The following is a 13447-nucleotide window of genomic DNA, read 5'->3' on the forward strand; positions in this document are numbered from 1 at the left end:
CGCCTCAGCACCCTCACAGGGAAGAGCTTCTGCCTAAGAGCTCATCTCAGTCTCCCCTCTGGCAGCTTAAAGCCATTCCCCTTGGCCTGTCCCTACATCCCTTGTCCCAAGCCCCTCTCCAGCTTTCCTGCAGCCCCTTCAGGCACTGGAGCTGCTCTCAGGTCTCCCCTTCAGGAGCCTTCTCTTCTCCAGGCTGCCCCAGCCCAGCTCTCTCAGCCTGGCTCCAGAGCAGAGCTGCTCCAGCCCTCACAGCATCTCCATGGCCTCCTCTGGCCTCGCTCCAACAGCTCCACGTCCCTCTTGTGCTGCTGCCCCAGAGCTGGATCAGGGCTGCAGGGGGGTCTCCCCAGAGCGCAGCAGAGGGGCAGGATCCCCTCCCTGAGCTGCTGCTCACGCTCTGGGGGTGCAGCCCCGCACACGGGTGGCATTTTTCCCAGCTCATGTTTTGAAAGGATCCTGGGGAATCACTTCCCTGCGTTGCCAGCACTATTGTCATTATTTCCAGCTCATCTGCCGCTGGAAATCTGGAAACCTCGCTATTCCAGTCAACTTTGTGGGGGTAGAAAGCGCCTGCAAGGCGCTCTGAAAGCTATGAAGGTGCCGAGTGACATATTCCTTATGCCTAACGAAACCCTCGATAGCTCCGTTTTATGCAGCTTTCTGCATTTGAGCTGATTTGAGATTATTTAGCGGGATTTCCTTGGTTCCCTGTGCCTTTGTTTCAGAAGCAGGGTGTTAGGGGGCCCGGGGAGCCCGTGGCTCTGTGGGCAGCTCGCACCTCCTCACCTGGGCTTTTGATTAAGTGATGTCTTAACCCGCTTTGAAGAACTTCTACACATCAGAAGTTCAGCCAAACCTTCTGAACCACTCCACGGTCTCTCCATCCCTCTGCCCCCCTTGGTAGCACCTTGGTCACAGCAGACACTGCAGAAACACCCTGCCCTCAGCCCTGGGGCAGTGGCTCAGTGGCCTTTGCCCTGCTCCCTCATTCACGTGTTTCTATAGCTATACATAGCTCTGGAAAAGTATTCTTGAGCTCTAGAGTCTCCCACAGCAGTTTCTCTATTTCTGTCTGGAACATCACGGTTTGATCCAGGTCTCTGCTTTCTAGTTATTGCCATGAAGAGGTATTTTTCAACCCCTGCCATCACTGCTGCTCTTCCAAAGGATGGATTTTGTTCACTGGGTTCTTGTGCACTGTGGGTAAATAAGTATTGCTTATTTTGAACGTTTGATGTTATCTTTACATTCATTTTCAAGGCCAGATTGGACACAGGGGCTTGGAGCAAGCTCCTCTAGTGGAAGGTGTCCCTGCCTATGGCAGGGGTTGGAGCTGGAGGAGCTTTAAGGTCCCTTCCAACCCAACCGGCCCTATCCTATCCCATCCCACCCCATCTTATCCCTTCCCATCCTATCCTATCCTATCCCATCCCACCCCATCTTATCCTATCCTATCCTATCCTATCCTATCCTATCCTATCCTATCCTATCCCATCCCACCCCATCTTATCCTATCCTATCCTATCCTATCCTATCCCATCCCACCTCATCTTATCCCTTCCCATCCTATCCCATCCCACCCCATCTTATCCCATCCTATCCTATCCTATCCCATCCTATCCTACCCTATCCCATCTCACCCCACCCCATCTTATCCCATCCCATCCTATCCTATTCTATCCTATCCCATCCCACCCCACCCCATCTTATCCCATCCCATCCTATCCTATCCCATCCCACCCCATCTTATCCCATCCCACCCCATCTTATCCCATCCCATCCCATCCTATCCCATCCCACCCCACCCCATTTTATCCCATCCCATCCCATCCCATCCCATCCCATCCTATCCTATCCTACCCTACCCTACCTTATCCTATCCATTCCCATTTTGCACAAAGCAACTTGCTGTAGCAGGATATGATAGAATTGGGCTTGTTCAGCCTGGAGAAGAGAAGGCTCCAAGGAGATCTTGTTGCAGCCTTTCAGTGCTTAAAAGGGGCCTATGGGAAATATGGGGAGAAACCCTTTCAGCAGGGCCTGTTGTGACAGGACAAGGGGTGATGGGTTTAAGCTAAAAGAGGAAGATTCAGGCTGGATGTGAGGGAGAAATGCTTTACAATGAGGGTGGTAACACCCTGGCACAGGTTGCCTAGAGAGGTGCTGGATGCCTTGTCCTGAAGACATCCAAGACCAGGCTGGATGTGATTCTGAGCAACCTGGTCCAGTAGAAGGTGTCCCTGCTCATTACAGGGTTCCTTCCAGTCCTATTCCATGAATCTATGCAAGGCTAGTGATGGTTTCCCACTTTCGGGGTGTGCCCCAGCCACAGGCACTCCAGTTGGGCTGCAGAGGGAGGGATGCTGTGGATGTGACCACCCCACTTAGTGCCTGGCACCTGTAACCCCCAGTTTTGACAGGCCCCTGGCCATCAGCCCATGGGCTGCTGCTCCCTCTAAGTTTGTTTTATCTGTTGGAGGGGTGTGTGTGTTATCATTAGACGGGTCCTCCTACCTGCTAAAGCTGGTATTTAAGGCTATTTAGGCTTCACAAGTAATATTATTGCTCATCCATATTGTACCGACTCCTCCCACCTCGTGGAGTGTCTCCTTTATGGGCTTCAGCCCAGCAATTCAGTGTCTCACCCATCATCATGATTTAGACAAATTTCAGCTGCTGGGTGATCCATCTCCGCACTCTGACATGCTGCTGCTTATCTGGCCTGCCCTGGCAAAGGAGGGCAGCGGGAGCTCCGTTATCTTGTTATTTGGCTTTTCTATGCTAACAGATTCTCCCCTTCATTCCCGCCTCCCTCCCACCTTCTCATTCATCATTCTTGGTCAGCCTTCACCTGCAGCAACCTTCTGATTATCTATCAGCATCTCCTGCCCCCTCCTGCGCTTCTCTTTATTGCTTCATTATTTTGGAGATGTTTAATGGTGGTAGCCCTCGTCTCTAATTTTCCTATTACTATGCACAACAGCAGATACAGTTCATCCAAGAAATGCCAGGGGACAGAGTGGACACTAATTGCATCGTTTTGCTTGTGCTCCTGATTGCATCAGTTCAGTAAATCACAGCACTGGCTCCCCAGATGTTATAAAATGGGGGTGAGGAAGCCAGAGAAGAATAGGACTGAGGCTCAGTGGTGGCACTGACACCCATCTGTACCCCAGGCCACACATGGGTGCCCATTCCTGGTGTCCCCATCCCCATGTGCTTCAGACTACCCCAGGTTCCTGCCTGGCCGCAAGGCAGCAATGGCAATGGCAGGGCCAGGTGACCATGAGAGAAAGTATTCTGCTAAAGAGGGAATAAAAATGACCCCAAAATCACAACATTCAAGTGGCAGCCTGGATCCGTGTTACACGGGTGTGCTGTGGCCCTGCTGACACAGCTCCCAGCTGAGCTGACCTGCAGGTGGCTGTGCATAGAATCATAGACTAGTTAGGGATGGAAAGGACCTTAAGATCATCCAGTTCCAAACCCCCTGCCATGGGCAGGGACACCTCACACTAAACCAGGTCACCCAAGGCTCTGTGCAACCCAGCCTTGAACACCCCAAGGGATGGAGCATTCACAACCTCCCTGGGCAACCCATTCCAGTGCCTCACCACCCTTACAGTAAAGAACTTCTTCCTTAGATCCAATCTAAACTTCCCCGGTTTCAGTTTGAACCCGTTACCCCTTGTCCTGTCACTACAGTCCCTAATGAAGAGTCCCTCCCCAGCATCCCTATAGCCCCCCTTCAGATACAGGAATAATCATCTCCTTATCTCCAAAAGTGGTTTCTATGCCACGTTTCTACACCACCACCCCTGAAACATCTCCTCTTGTCCAGACAGAAGCTCGGTGGCTCTGGGCAGGGCCCTCAGGTCAGGTTACCCGTCTGCTTGAAAATCCTTTGGAAGAACAGGGTGCCCAGGGAAGCTGTGGCTGCCCCATCCCTGGCAGTGCTCAAGGCCAGGTTGGACACAGGGGCTTGGAGCAAGCTGCTCTAGTGGAAGGGGTCCCTGCCCGTGGCAGGGGCTGGAACTGGGTGAGCTTTAAGGTCCCTTCCAACCCAAACCAGTCTGGGATTCTGGGATCCCACGCTGAGTGCATCAACAGCTCTTTTCCCTAAGTGCAATCCACAACATGGCTCCTGGAGTCCCAAATATCACTGGACGTCTCCTACATCTCCCTCCATTATTCAAACTGCTGTAGCTGCAGTCATTTGGGTCCCACTGGTGGCTTTGGTCTGCTATGGCCGGATCTGGAAGGAGACACTGGTTGCCTCTGCCTGCCTCCTCCTGCCTTCACCAAGGCCCATGTGCCCTCCTGCCCAGGTACCTTTGGAGATGTCCCTTGGTGCCATCAGCCCTTCCCCTCCCCAGTGGCTAAATGCTGCAAACAGGGAGTTCCACCTGCCCTCACCCACCCCACAGCAGCAAGAGTGGTGCAGGGGGAGAAGGGAGAGGAGCTGCTGTAAAAAGCATCCATGGGGAAACTAAACAGTTTTGCTTATCTGCAGGATAAGGCTTTTTGCCATTGAAATTTCTTATCAGAACATGTTTTGCTGTAGCACACAAGTACCTCTCACACCAAGGATAAATATGGTGTTAAATGGGATGCTATGACCTACATTTTATGTATATTATGTCCCTTATGCTGATAATGAGCAGAGAAACCTTGATATGTTATCACTTACTGGGCAATATTTTTCCCTGCTTCCCTCCTTAGGATGTTATATAGCAGGTCTGGAGCAAGATGTATTTTCTTTAATTTATGAGAAATATTGAACTTCCTGCAAACTGCACTGTTTCAGGAACTACCAGGGAACACTCTCTGATATGAATCTTCCCCTTTTTGAGTTTGAAAGTGCTTATAAATTGGCAGGCAAAAACACAGATTGCAGAAAGAAGAGCAGCAGCCACATTGTCCTTCTTCAGCAGGTTTCTGTCCCAGCCCCAGGCAGCCCCAGGACTGAATGATTATTGATAGATTGTGATATATATTGTGCTTCTGGTCTCCTTCCAGCACTTGAATCGTTGTCCCTGGTACACAGATGAATGTGCCTGACACCAAGAGCTGCGCGGTGCCCCAGATGTTGGTGTCCATCTGCTTTCTAAGGGGTGGCAGTAGGACACTTGTCCTGTGTGTCCCCACACATGATCTTGGCCAGCCCAGCTGGTCACACACACCTTGATGCTCATGACTGCAAAGAAGGGGTGAGTGGGAGTGAGGGAGATCGGCTTTCCCTGCTCCGAGGTCTCACACTGCGTGTTGCCAGTCCAGGTGCAGCTTTAATCTGGCTTTTACTGAGTTGTGCTTTGTTACCTGCAGGCACCGGGGCTCCAGCTCCTCCTCAGACTGGAAAGAAGGTTCAACCTGCTCAGCTGCTCTGATTCCCAGGCCAAACCTTCATCGTGCAGAGCTCAACACCTTCTACAGCATCAAATACATCATGCTTCTTTCCTGGAAGCATGCAAGACGGATGAAGGGGACATGTGATGAATACATACAGCCCGTGAAAGAAGCTCCCACGAATGCAGCCCATGGAGCAATCGTGTATGCTTCAAGCTGCCGAAGCTTTACAAAGGAAGCCATGGTCAGTCCTCAAAAGCAGCAATCACTTATGATCCCACATCCAGATGAGGCCATGGAGATGCTGCGAGCATGGGGCTGGAGCAGCTCTGCTCTGAAGCCAGGCTGAGAGAGCTGGGCTGGATCAGCCTGGAGAAGAGAAGGCTCCCACAAGTGGGAGATCCTTATCAGATGCAATGGGCAGTGATGGTGGAGTACAGGCTTGGGAACAGAGGCTGGCTGGTGCCTGAGCATCCATCCTGCCAGTGGGAAAGGAGAAGAGCAGTGAGTCCTTCTGCACAGACAGCCTGCAGACAGCAAGAGGAACATGGCTGTGTCCCTTATTGTGTGCAAAGCGAGCTGTGTTAAAAGGAACCTCTTCAGAGTGTCTCTCCATAGACAACATGTATTTGGTCAAGATGGAGAGAGAAATTACCTGTGGACAGAGTTTTGTTGTGCAATAAACATTCCTGATGAACAACCTGTTTCCTATTGCTCTCTTACTGCTCCACCTCTGTTCCTTTCCTCAGACCTTACAAACTTGCCAAGCATACTCTTCATGGGCATTATTACAGACTCTGCTATGTCATTTTCCCTCTTTCATACAGAGAAATCACCATGACTGGCACTGAGTTTTCCCATTTTATCACCCATGGACCTTCCTTGCTTTTGTCTTGGGGCCATTCACTGTGGCGCATCCCAGGAAGGTTTTCACACTGGTACCCAGACTGGGCTTAGGAAACAACAATGCACTTCCCGGTCAACAGTCCATTATCCCCTGAGATTATGCCCACATTTCCCTGAGTAATGACCTGAACCCTTGGTGCTGCCCGGTTTCATTCCAGCTTAGCATTTAAACTAGTTCTATGTGACATAATCCATCACTGTTCTTGTGTCTCTTCAAACCCTGGGCACTTCTCTGTTTGACAGGCTCCTTGCAGCATGTGGCTCTTCTCGATGCAACTCCCCTTCCTTTTCTGCCTGCCTGTTTTAATATTTCTTATTCCTAGCTATGTCCACAGCACCATGTGCCTCCCAGAACTCCACCTGCTGCATGGTAGTTGCCATCAAGGTTGTTCTTTTGGATCCTGCCATGGTCTGTCCCCAGTGTTGCTGTCACAGCATGTGACAGGAGCTACCTGGGGCTCCATCAGCCCTCCAGGACATCAGAGATGCTCTTGGCTGGGGTTGTGACAGGTTCATTTTCCTCTCAGATCCTCAGGTCTCCTAGCCAGCTGGAGTGCAAAGCCTCTCAAATTCCCCTGGTGCCCTTGCACAGTTTGTTGCACCTGCAGGAATGAGTAGAAAACTCTACTCAACATCTCCCCTAAACCACCAAAGGTAAAACCTGGGACCTTTCTAGGTATTTCTGGGACAAGTTCCAGCATCAGATGATCGAGTGCAGCAGAAGTGGGTTTGTACAGTGCATATGGCTGTACCTGTCCATTCTCACTCCTGCACACTCAGTGCATAATTAATACCACTGGTGCCCCAAACATCAACTCCTTATTCATGTCTAGACAGACCAAACCTGACAGCTCAGCATGAAGATGTGACTGTCCTCACAAAATGCTCCTTTCTCTGCTGATCACTTGCCAGAGTCCCACAGATGTTGTCAGTGGAGAAGTTTTAAACCTACCACGTTACTGAAAGAGCAGCTCTGCTAAAGCAAAGCAATCTATTCCTCAGGGATAAGAAGCTCCTACATCTGGTGGAGCCCAACACTGCAGGCACGTTCTGTTCTAAGTATTCAGTGCCACGAAGAGCCTTTGCATTTGAATCAGAAACAACTGCAATCTGACCATCCTTCTTCCTCTTTCCCACTCTGCTCTTGATGAGGGAGCAGGGGAATATTGTCAATGGTTAAACCAGTATTCACATGCTGGAATGATGATATCTTTTCCCCACAAGACTGATTACATGAAGCCTATTATTCTCCCCACCACACCTCAGCCTGCTCAGATGAATGTTAATTAATGCGATGGGTTACGTAAAATGAGCAGTACACCTCAGAACAGCACCTTGGTGAGTACATTTATTTCCCTGACAAAAGGAAAAGAGAAAATACTTTGAAGAGTCAGAGCTGAGCCTAAGCAGGCAATTCACAGGAGCAGAATCTAGAGGTCCCTCCTGAAATGCCGGTGATTGCTACCCTGTCTCTAGCTCTTTGCATAAATGGCTCCACCATGAGATACCACATCATCTTCCACACTAAAAATAAAGATGTATGAACATGAGCTCCCTGAAGAGCCTGGAAAAGCCCAACAAGACTAGAACAGACACATAACCAAGCCCTGCAGTGACCAGTATTTACATGGGAGCTCTGAATCAGTGCAGGGCTGGTAGGGTAGACATGGACACCAAGGACAACAAAAAGCAGTGCTGTAGAAGGGGGATGGCTGGGTGCAGAGAGGTCACTAATGAAGCTCCTCAGAGACCTCAGTGTTTGGCTTCCATTTAACTCAGCATTGCATGTATGGCCCTGTCCCAGAAAGGAGAGCTTGCAATGGTTGAATGCTGGCAAACTGCATCCAATGCAAAGATGAACTGGGATGCCCTTAAGGACTGGGTAAAGCACACACTTCGGGATTGAAAGAGAAAACCACCAAAAGAAGTAGTTGTGCTGTAAGAGCTGGGTTTGGCATGTGGAAGGCAGGAGGGATGCCTCCCAGCTCCAAGATTCCCTGTGCTCTGGGACCAGAAGCAGCCACGTCCAGCCCACCCTCACCAGGGCCGGGCAGCAAGGACAAGGGTAATCCTTGCTCGTACATGCAGTACCAGGAGCAACCTTTTAAACTCATCATTGATAATATCACAATATCATTTATAACTGATCAGATCTTTGAGGACAAGAAGACGAAAGCTGGCTGCAATTGCTGGCTCCCCACTATGGATGGAGTGAGAAAACATCCCCTGCTCAGGGCAGGCTGTCACCCCAAGCCATCAAAGCTGCTTCCTTCTCCCCCTGCCCTTCTGCAGTGAGGCTGCTCTCGAAATACCCAAGGGTTTTTTTCTTAATTACAAGTAAGTTTTCTCTTTTTTAAATAAATAATTTACTACAATTTATAAAGAATAATTTCTTTAAAATCTTTTCAAGTCTCACATCTCTAATTATCTGTGGCCTGCTTAAACTCATCACTCCTTTGGGGTGTCGTGTGCCCTGGTTTGAGGACACTGAGCAGTCTCAACAGAACCCTTTGCTTATTACCTACCGAATGTATTCAGAATGCAGCATAGGTATAGGGTTGACTTTAATGTGTGGGGTTGTTGCTAGGGGTTTCTCTTCCTTTATGGAAGGACGTTTGAGTCACGATGAGGCTGGTTGTCCTCTGCAGCCCCTCTTTCCTGAGCTCACCCACGTTCTCATTGTACAGCAAGGCAGGCCCCGTCACAGCAGGCTCATTCTCAATAAAGCTCAGATGCTTCAAATGACTCTGAAGTGATGCAAAAACTGTTCAATGTTTATTAAAATTCCCCATCTCTTCCTGTCTCCTCCTCTTCTTGAACGTCTTCAGCATCTCTGACAAGGGTTTTTTCAAGCCTCGTCTCGATCATGGGCTTAATCCAAGAGCAAGAGATGAAAAGGAGATTTGGGTCAAGCCCTGCAAGTATTATGCTTATTCAATCAAAGCACAGAAATCAGCGTCGTGACACAGTTCAGCTAATTTGTCCCTAACCAAAGCAGGGGAGGTTTGCTGAAAATTAAGTATCAGATATATAAACCATATACAATCAATGCATAAAATAAACCTGAGATTCAAAGCCTCACTCAGCTTAATTGAACAAAGTCAAACAACAAATACAGCTGAAGTAATCTTTTCCATTTTACAGACAAGTCTCGAGTAGCAAAAGAAACTACATTTTCTGCATAAATTATTGGTCGTGAATTATTCACTCACTCTCATCTTGGATCCATTCCAGGGATTCGATTTAATTCTCCCTGATGTCAAAGAGCCTTTCCTTCCCCTGCCATGACAGCGGGATACGGCTCCCCCCATTAAAAAGCCTTGGGCAGAGCATTCAGGCCCACCTGGGTCAGGGCAGTCCCAAACACAAATACAGGGAGCCTGGATGGGGCAGCCCTGAGGAGAAGGACCTGGGGGTGCTGGGTGAGGAGCAGCTCCCCATGACCCGGCTTCAGTGTGAGCTTGAGCCCAGAACCCCCCCGTGTGCGGGGCTGCACCCCCAGAGCGTGAGCAGCAGCTCAGGGAGGGGATCCTGCCCCTCTGCTGTGCTCTGGGGAGACCCCCCTGCAGCCCTGATCCAGCTCTGGGGCAGCAGCACAAGAGGGACGTGGAGCTGTTGGAGCGAGGCCAGAGGAGGCCATGGAGATGCTGCGAGGGCTGGAGCAGCTCTGCTCTGGAGCCAGGCTGAGAGAGCTGGGCTGGGGCAGCCTGGAGAAGAGAAGGCTCCTGAAGGGGAGACCTGAGAGCAGCTCCAGTGCCTGAAGGGGCTGCAGGAAAGCTGGAGAGGGGCTTGGGACAAGGGATGTAGGGACAGGCCAAGGGGAATGGCTTTAACCTGCCAGAGGTTGAGAAGACTGAGCTGAGCTCTTAGGCAGAAGCTCTTCCTGTGAGGGTGCTGAGGCGCTGGCACAGGGTGCCCAGAGAAGCTGTGGCTGCCCCATCCCTGGCAGTGTTCAGGGCCTGAGCACCTCTGCAGTGGGCAGCTTCTTTCCATCCAGCTCCACTTGCCAATGTCACTGGTGTCTGACTCCGTAGCTGTGGTATCTCCAGAGCACAAGTGAGAAAGACAAGAGCATGAGGGACGGCTTTGCACTTAACTTATCATTCCCCGGTGGACATTTGACCCCATGACTGTGAGGACATGACTCTTGGCACTAGCTTTTGGGGCTGGTGGAAAGCAGATGAGACTCTGTTGTGGCTCACAGCTTACCAAGGGGTTGCATGTGCTGTCCTCAACGACAGAGTCTGTAAAGCCCCAGGGGAGGCTGGGGGTGGGAAGGTGGAAAGATGCAGCTTGCAGCTCCTCTGCCTCTGCACTTGTCATGGTGCATGAGTCACATCAGCCTCTTCTAGGGAGTAAGCTGAGTTTCTACTCAACTAGCTAGAAATAAATGACTTTTTAACTGCTGAGCTAAACAAATGCATGTGCAGTTATTTGGGGCAGATGTGGACCTGCAGGATTGCCCTGCAGATCTTGCTCTGGACCTAATGTACATCAAGAAATGACTCCAGAAACCAGAATTCTGACTTTCTGTCATTGTTTCCCGTTATGAAGAATTCAAACCACTTTAAAACTACTGGCAAGGAACTACTGAGACCCAGAACTCACCAGCAGCCACTCCGTGGTCAGACTGTTTGTTGAGAAGCTGCTCAAGTCCCTTGTGCACTGAGAGCTTCAGCATCCAGCCTGGAGAAGCACCGTGCCCATCAGACACCAGGTCAATCCATCCACTGGACATCAGCCTCACACACCACAGCCACCATCCCAACATGGGCTGACCTGCCAGTCCAATCCATCCACTGGACATCAGCCTCTCACACGCCACAGCCACCATCCCAACATGGGCTGACCTGCCAGTCCAGATCCAGCCGAGCCCAAGGTGATGGAGCTGGAGCTGCAGCTCGCCTTAAGTGGGTCCCAAAGATGCCCTTCATTCCCAGCCCAGGGCAGAGGAAGAACAGCCAGGCTGCCCATTCCCAAGCGCTGGTCCAGCCTTCACTGTGGTTTATTTTAAGGCACAGTTTCAACGTGAACCCTGCTGCTGGATTTGCACATTAAAATATAAACATCTTGCTGTGGAGGCCTCAAATAATTAAATAGATCTTAATGCGTGTTATTTATTAGCTAAGAGAGGGAGCACAGAGTCTTCCTCTTGCAACCCACCAGGTCAAATTCCATCTTTACATAGAAAGAAAAGGTTCCTTTAGTCCATTTTCCTGAGTAACAATCAATAACTCTATTATTATCTGGCCAAGGGGAAAGCAGACAAGAAGTCAGGCTTAGAAACATTGATGCCCTTGCTTCAAAATCAGGCAACTGCCAATTTAACCCCATGGAAATATTGATGCTTGCAAAAAAAAAAAAAAAAAAAAAAAAGCACATATTCATTCCATCTCATTTTGAGAAAATGTAATTACAGTGAGATGCTAATGGCAGGCTGCAGAGGGGAAAGCAGGCAGATGCTGTGCGCCGACCCACACAGCAGCCTCCAAAACAACAGCAAACGCCCAGAGTCGGGTGTTCAGGCTGCCCCGGGGAAGACAATTAAGTGCTGTCGTGTAGTGGCTGCGGCTTCTGCCTTAGCCTAATGCCTTAATCTGCTTTCCTGGAGCCCAGCTCCTAATTTTTAATTATGTCTCTGTTCTTTGCCCTGATTTTCTCTGCCCCATGGTCTCGCCCAAGAGCCTCTCCATTGGGATTGCCTGAGCTGGGCTTTCGGCAGGGCTGAGGCTCAGCAGGAGGGTCACAGAGGGCAGCAGCTCTCCTGCCATGGCAGACCCTTTAGCCGTGCTGTTCCTTGGCCTCCGTGGCTCAAACTCTCCTCCTCTTTACTGGTGGTGCAAATAAAAGCTGCTTCTCACATAAAACACTCAGGTCTCTCATACATGCTGCTTTCCATGGTTGTTCATGGCACCTCGACCACCTCAGCTGCGTGTCCACGCCTCAATATTGCTGCCTCCTCCATTCAGAACTGAATCTGCAATAAGAAAGAGCCACCTTAGCGCTCAAGCATTATATTGGCTCCAGTCCATTCCCAATACTGCTGTTCACAAGAGTAAAAGACAAATCCAAGCAAACAGATAAAGGAAGAAACCCAAAGAAGCAGCTCTCTGGACAGAAGGAATGATGCTCCAGTTCACCTGGGCTGATCCCACACAAAATGAGCTGCAGCCCCTGGACCCTGGGGCAATAGGGGACCTTCCACAGCTTCTCTATCAAGAACCTCATAAAACCAAAATACTCTGTGTGTTCCCTGATACGTTTGTTCAGGTAAGAAAGAGAAAATCAGAAAGACTCCCAGGCAGCAGGGCAAAAGGGCACTGCATCATGTATAACCATGTATTATATATAACAACCAGCATCACAGCATCATAGAATCATGGAATGGTTTGGGTTGGAAGGGAGCTTAAAGCTCCTCCAGCTCCAACACCTTCCACTGGAGCAGCTTGCTCCAAGCCCCTGTGTCCAACCTGGCCTTGAACACTGCCAGGGATGGGGCAGCCACAGCTTCTCTGGGCACCCTGTGCCAGCGCCTCAGCACCCTCATAGGAAAGAACTTCTTCCTTACATCCAACCTAAATCTCTCCTGTTTCAATTTGAACCCATGACCCCTTGTCCTGTCACTACAGTCCCTAATGAAGAGTCCCCCTCCAGCATCCTTGTAGCCCCCTTCAGACACTGGAAGCTGCTCTGAGGTCTCCACGCAGCTTCTCTTCTCCAGGCTGAACAGCTCCAACTTTCTCAGCCTGTCTTCATGTCATGCACAGCCCCACAGGCTCATGGCACAACACTCACAGCCCTGTGAGACATGGACTCACTGCTTACACAGGGTCATTTCAGCCCCAGCATGGTGCTGGCCACAGGGACTGACACTGCCAGCATCCCATGGGATACTTATCGACTATCTTCTCTATGGGGTTTTTGGGCTGCACACAGTTCCTGTTTTGATTTTTATTAATGACCAGAGACCAACACATGGACTATTTTTAGTGTACAGAATATACAGCATGTTTCCATCCCTCCACAGAGCAAATTTGATGATAAATTCACCAATTAAGTGGGAGCAACTCAATTGCCTTCGGTGGAGTTCCACTGACTTACCCCTGCTAAATCCATTAAGCAGGATTTGGATGACATTTACATAGACAGACTTTGGCCTCCCTCCCTTAATCTGAATATACAAGTAGTCCCAAGA

At 50.0% G+C, this 13447-nt stretch overlaps 1 long non-coding RNA gene across 2 annotated transcripts in view; it reads right to left on the reverse strand.

Moving 5' to 3' along the window:
* Positions 1 to 8693: 8693 nt before the first annotated feature.
* LOC130593793 (uncharacterized) overlaps positions 8694 to 13447 on the reverse strand; it is a 72275-nt gene continuing 67521 nt past the window's right edge. The window contains exons 3-4 of one of the 2 annotated variants that reach the window (XR_008970873.1): positions 12138 to 12223; positions 8694 to 9123 (exon numbers count right to left, since the gene is read on the reverse strand). This is a non-coding gene — a long non-coding RNA (uncharacterized LOC130593793). Of the gene's footprint in view, positions 9124 to 12137; positions 12230 to 13447 lie in introns of both variants that reach the window. The other variant, XR_008970872.1, reaches the window with a different exon arrangement.

This window comes from Pezoporus wallicus, unplaced genomic scaffold (assembly GCF_028554395.1).
Source record: "Pezoporus wallicus isolate ANWC-B61680 ecotype Strahan unplaced genomic scaffold, APGP_CSIRO_Pwel_v1 contig_11395, whole genome shotgun sequence".
Classification (NCBI taxonomy): Eukaryota; Metazoa; Chordata; class Aves; order Psittaciformes; family Psittacidae; genus Pezoporus; species Pezoporus wallicus.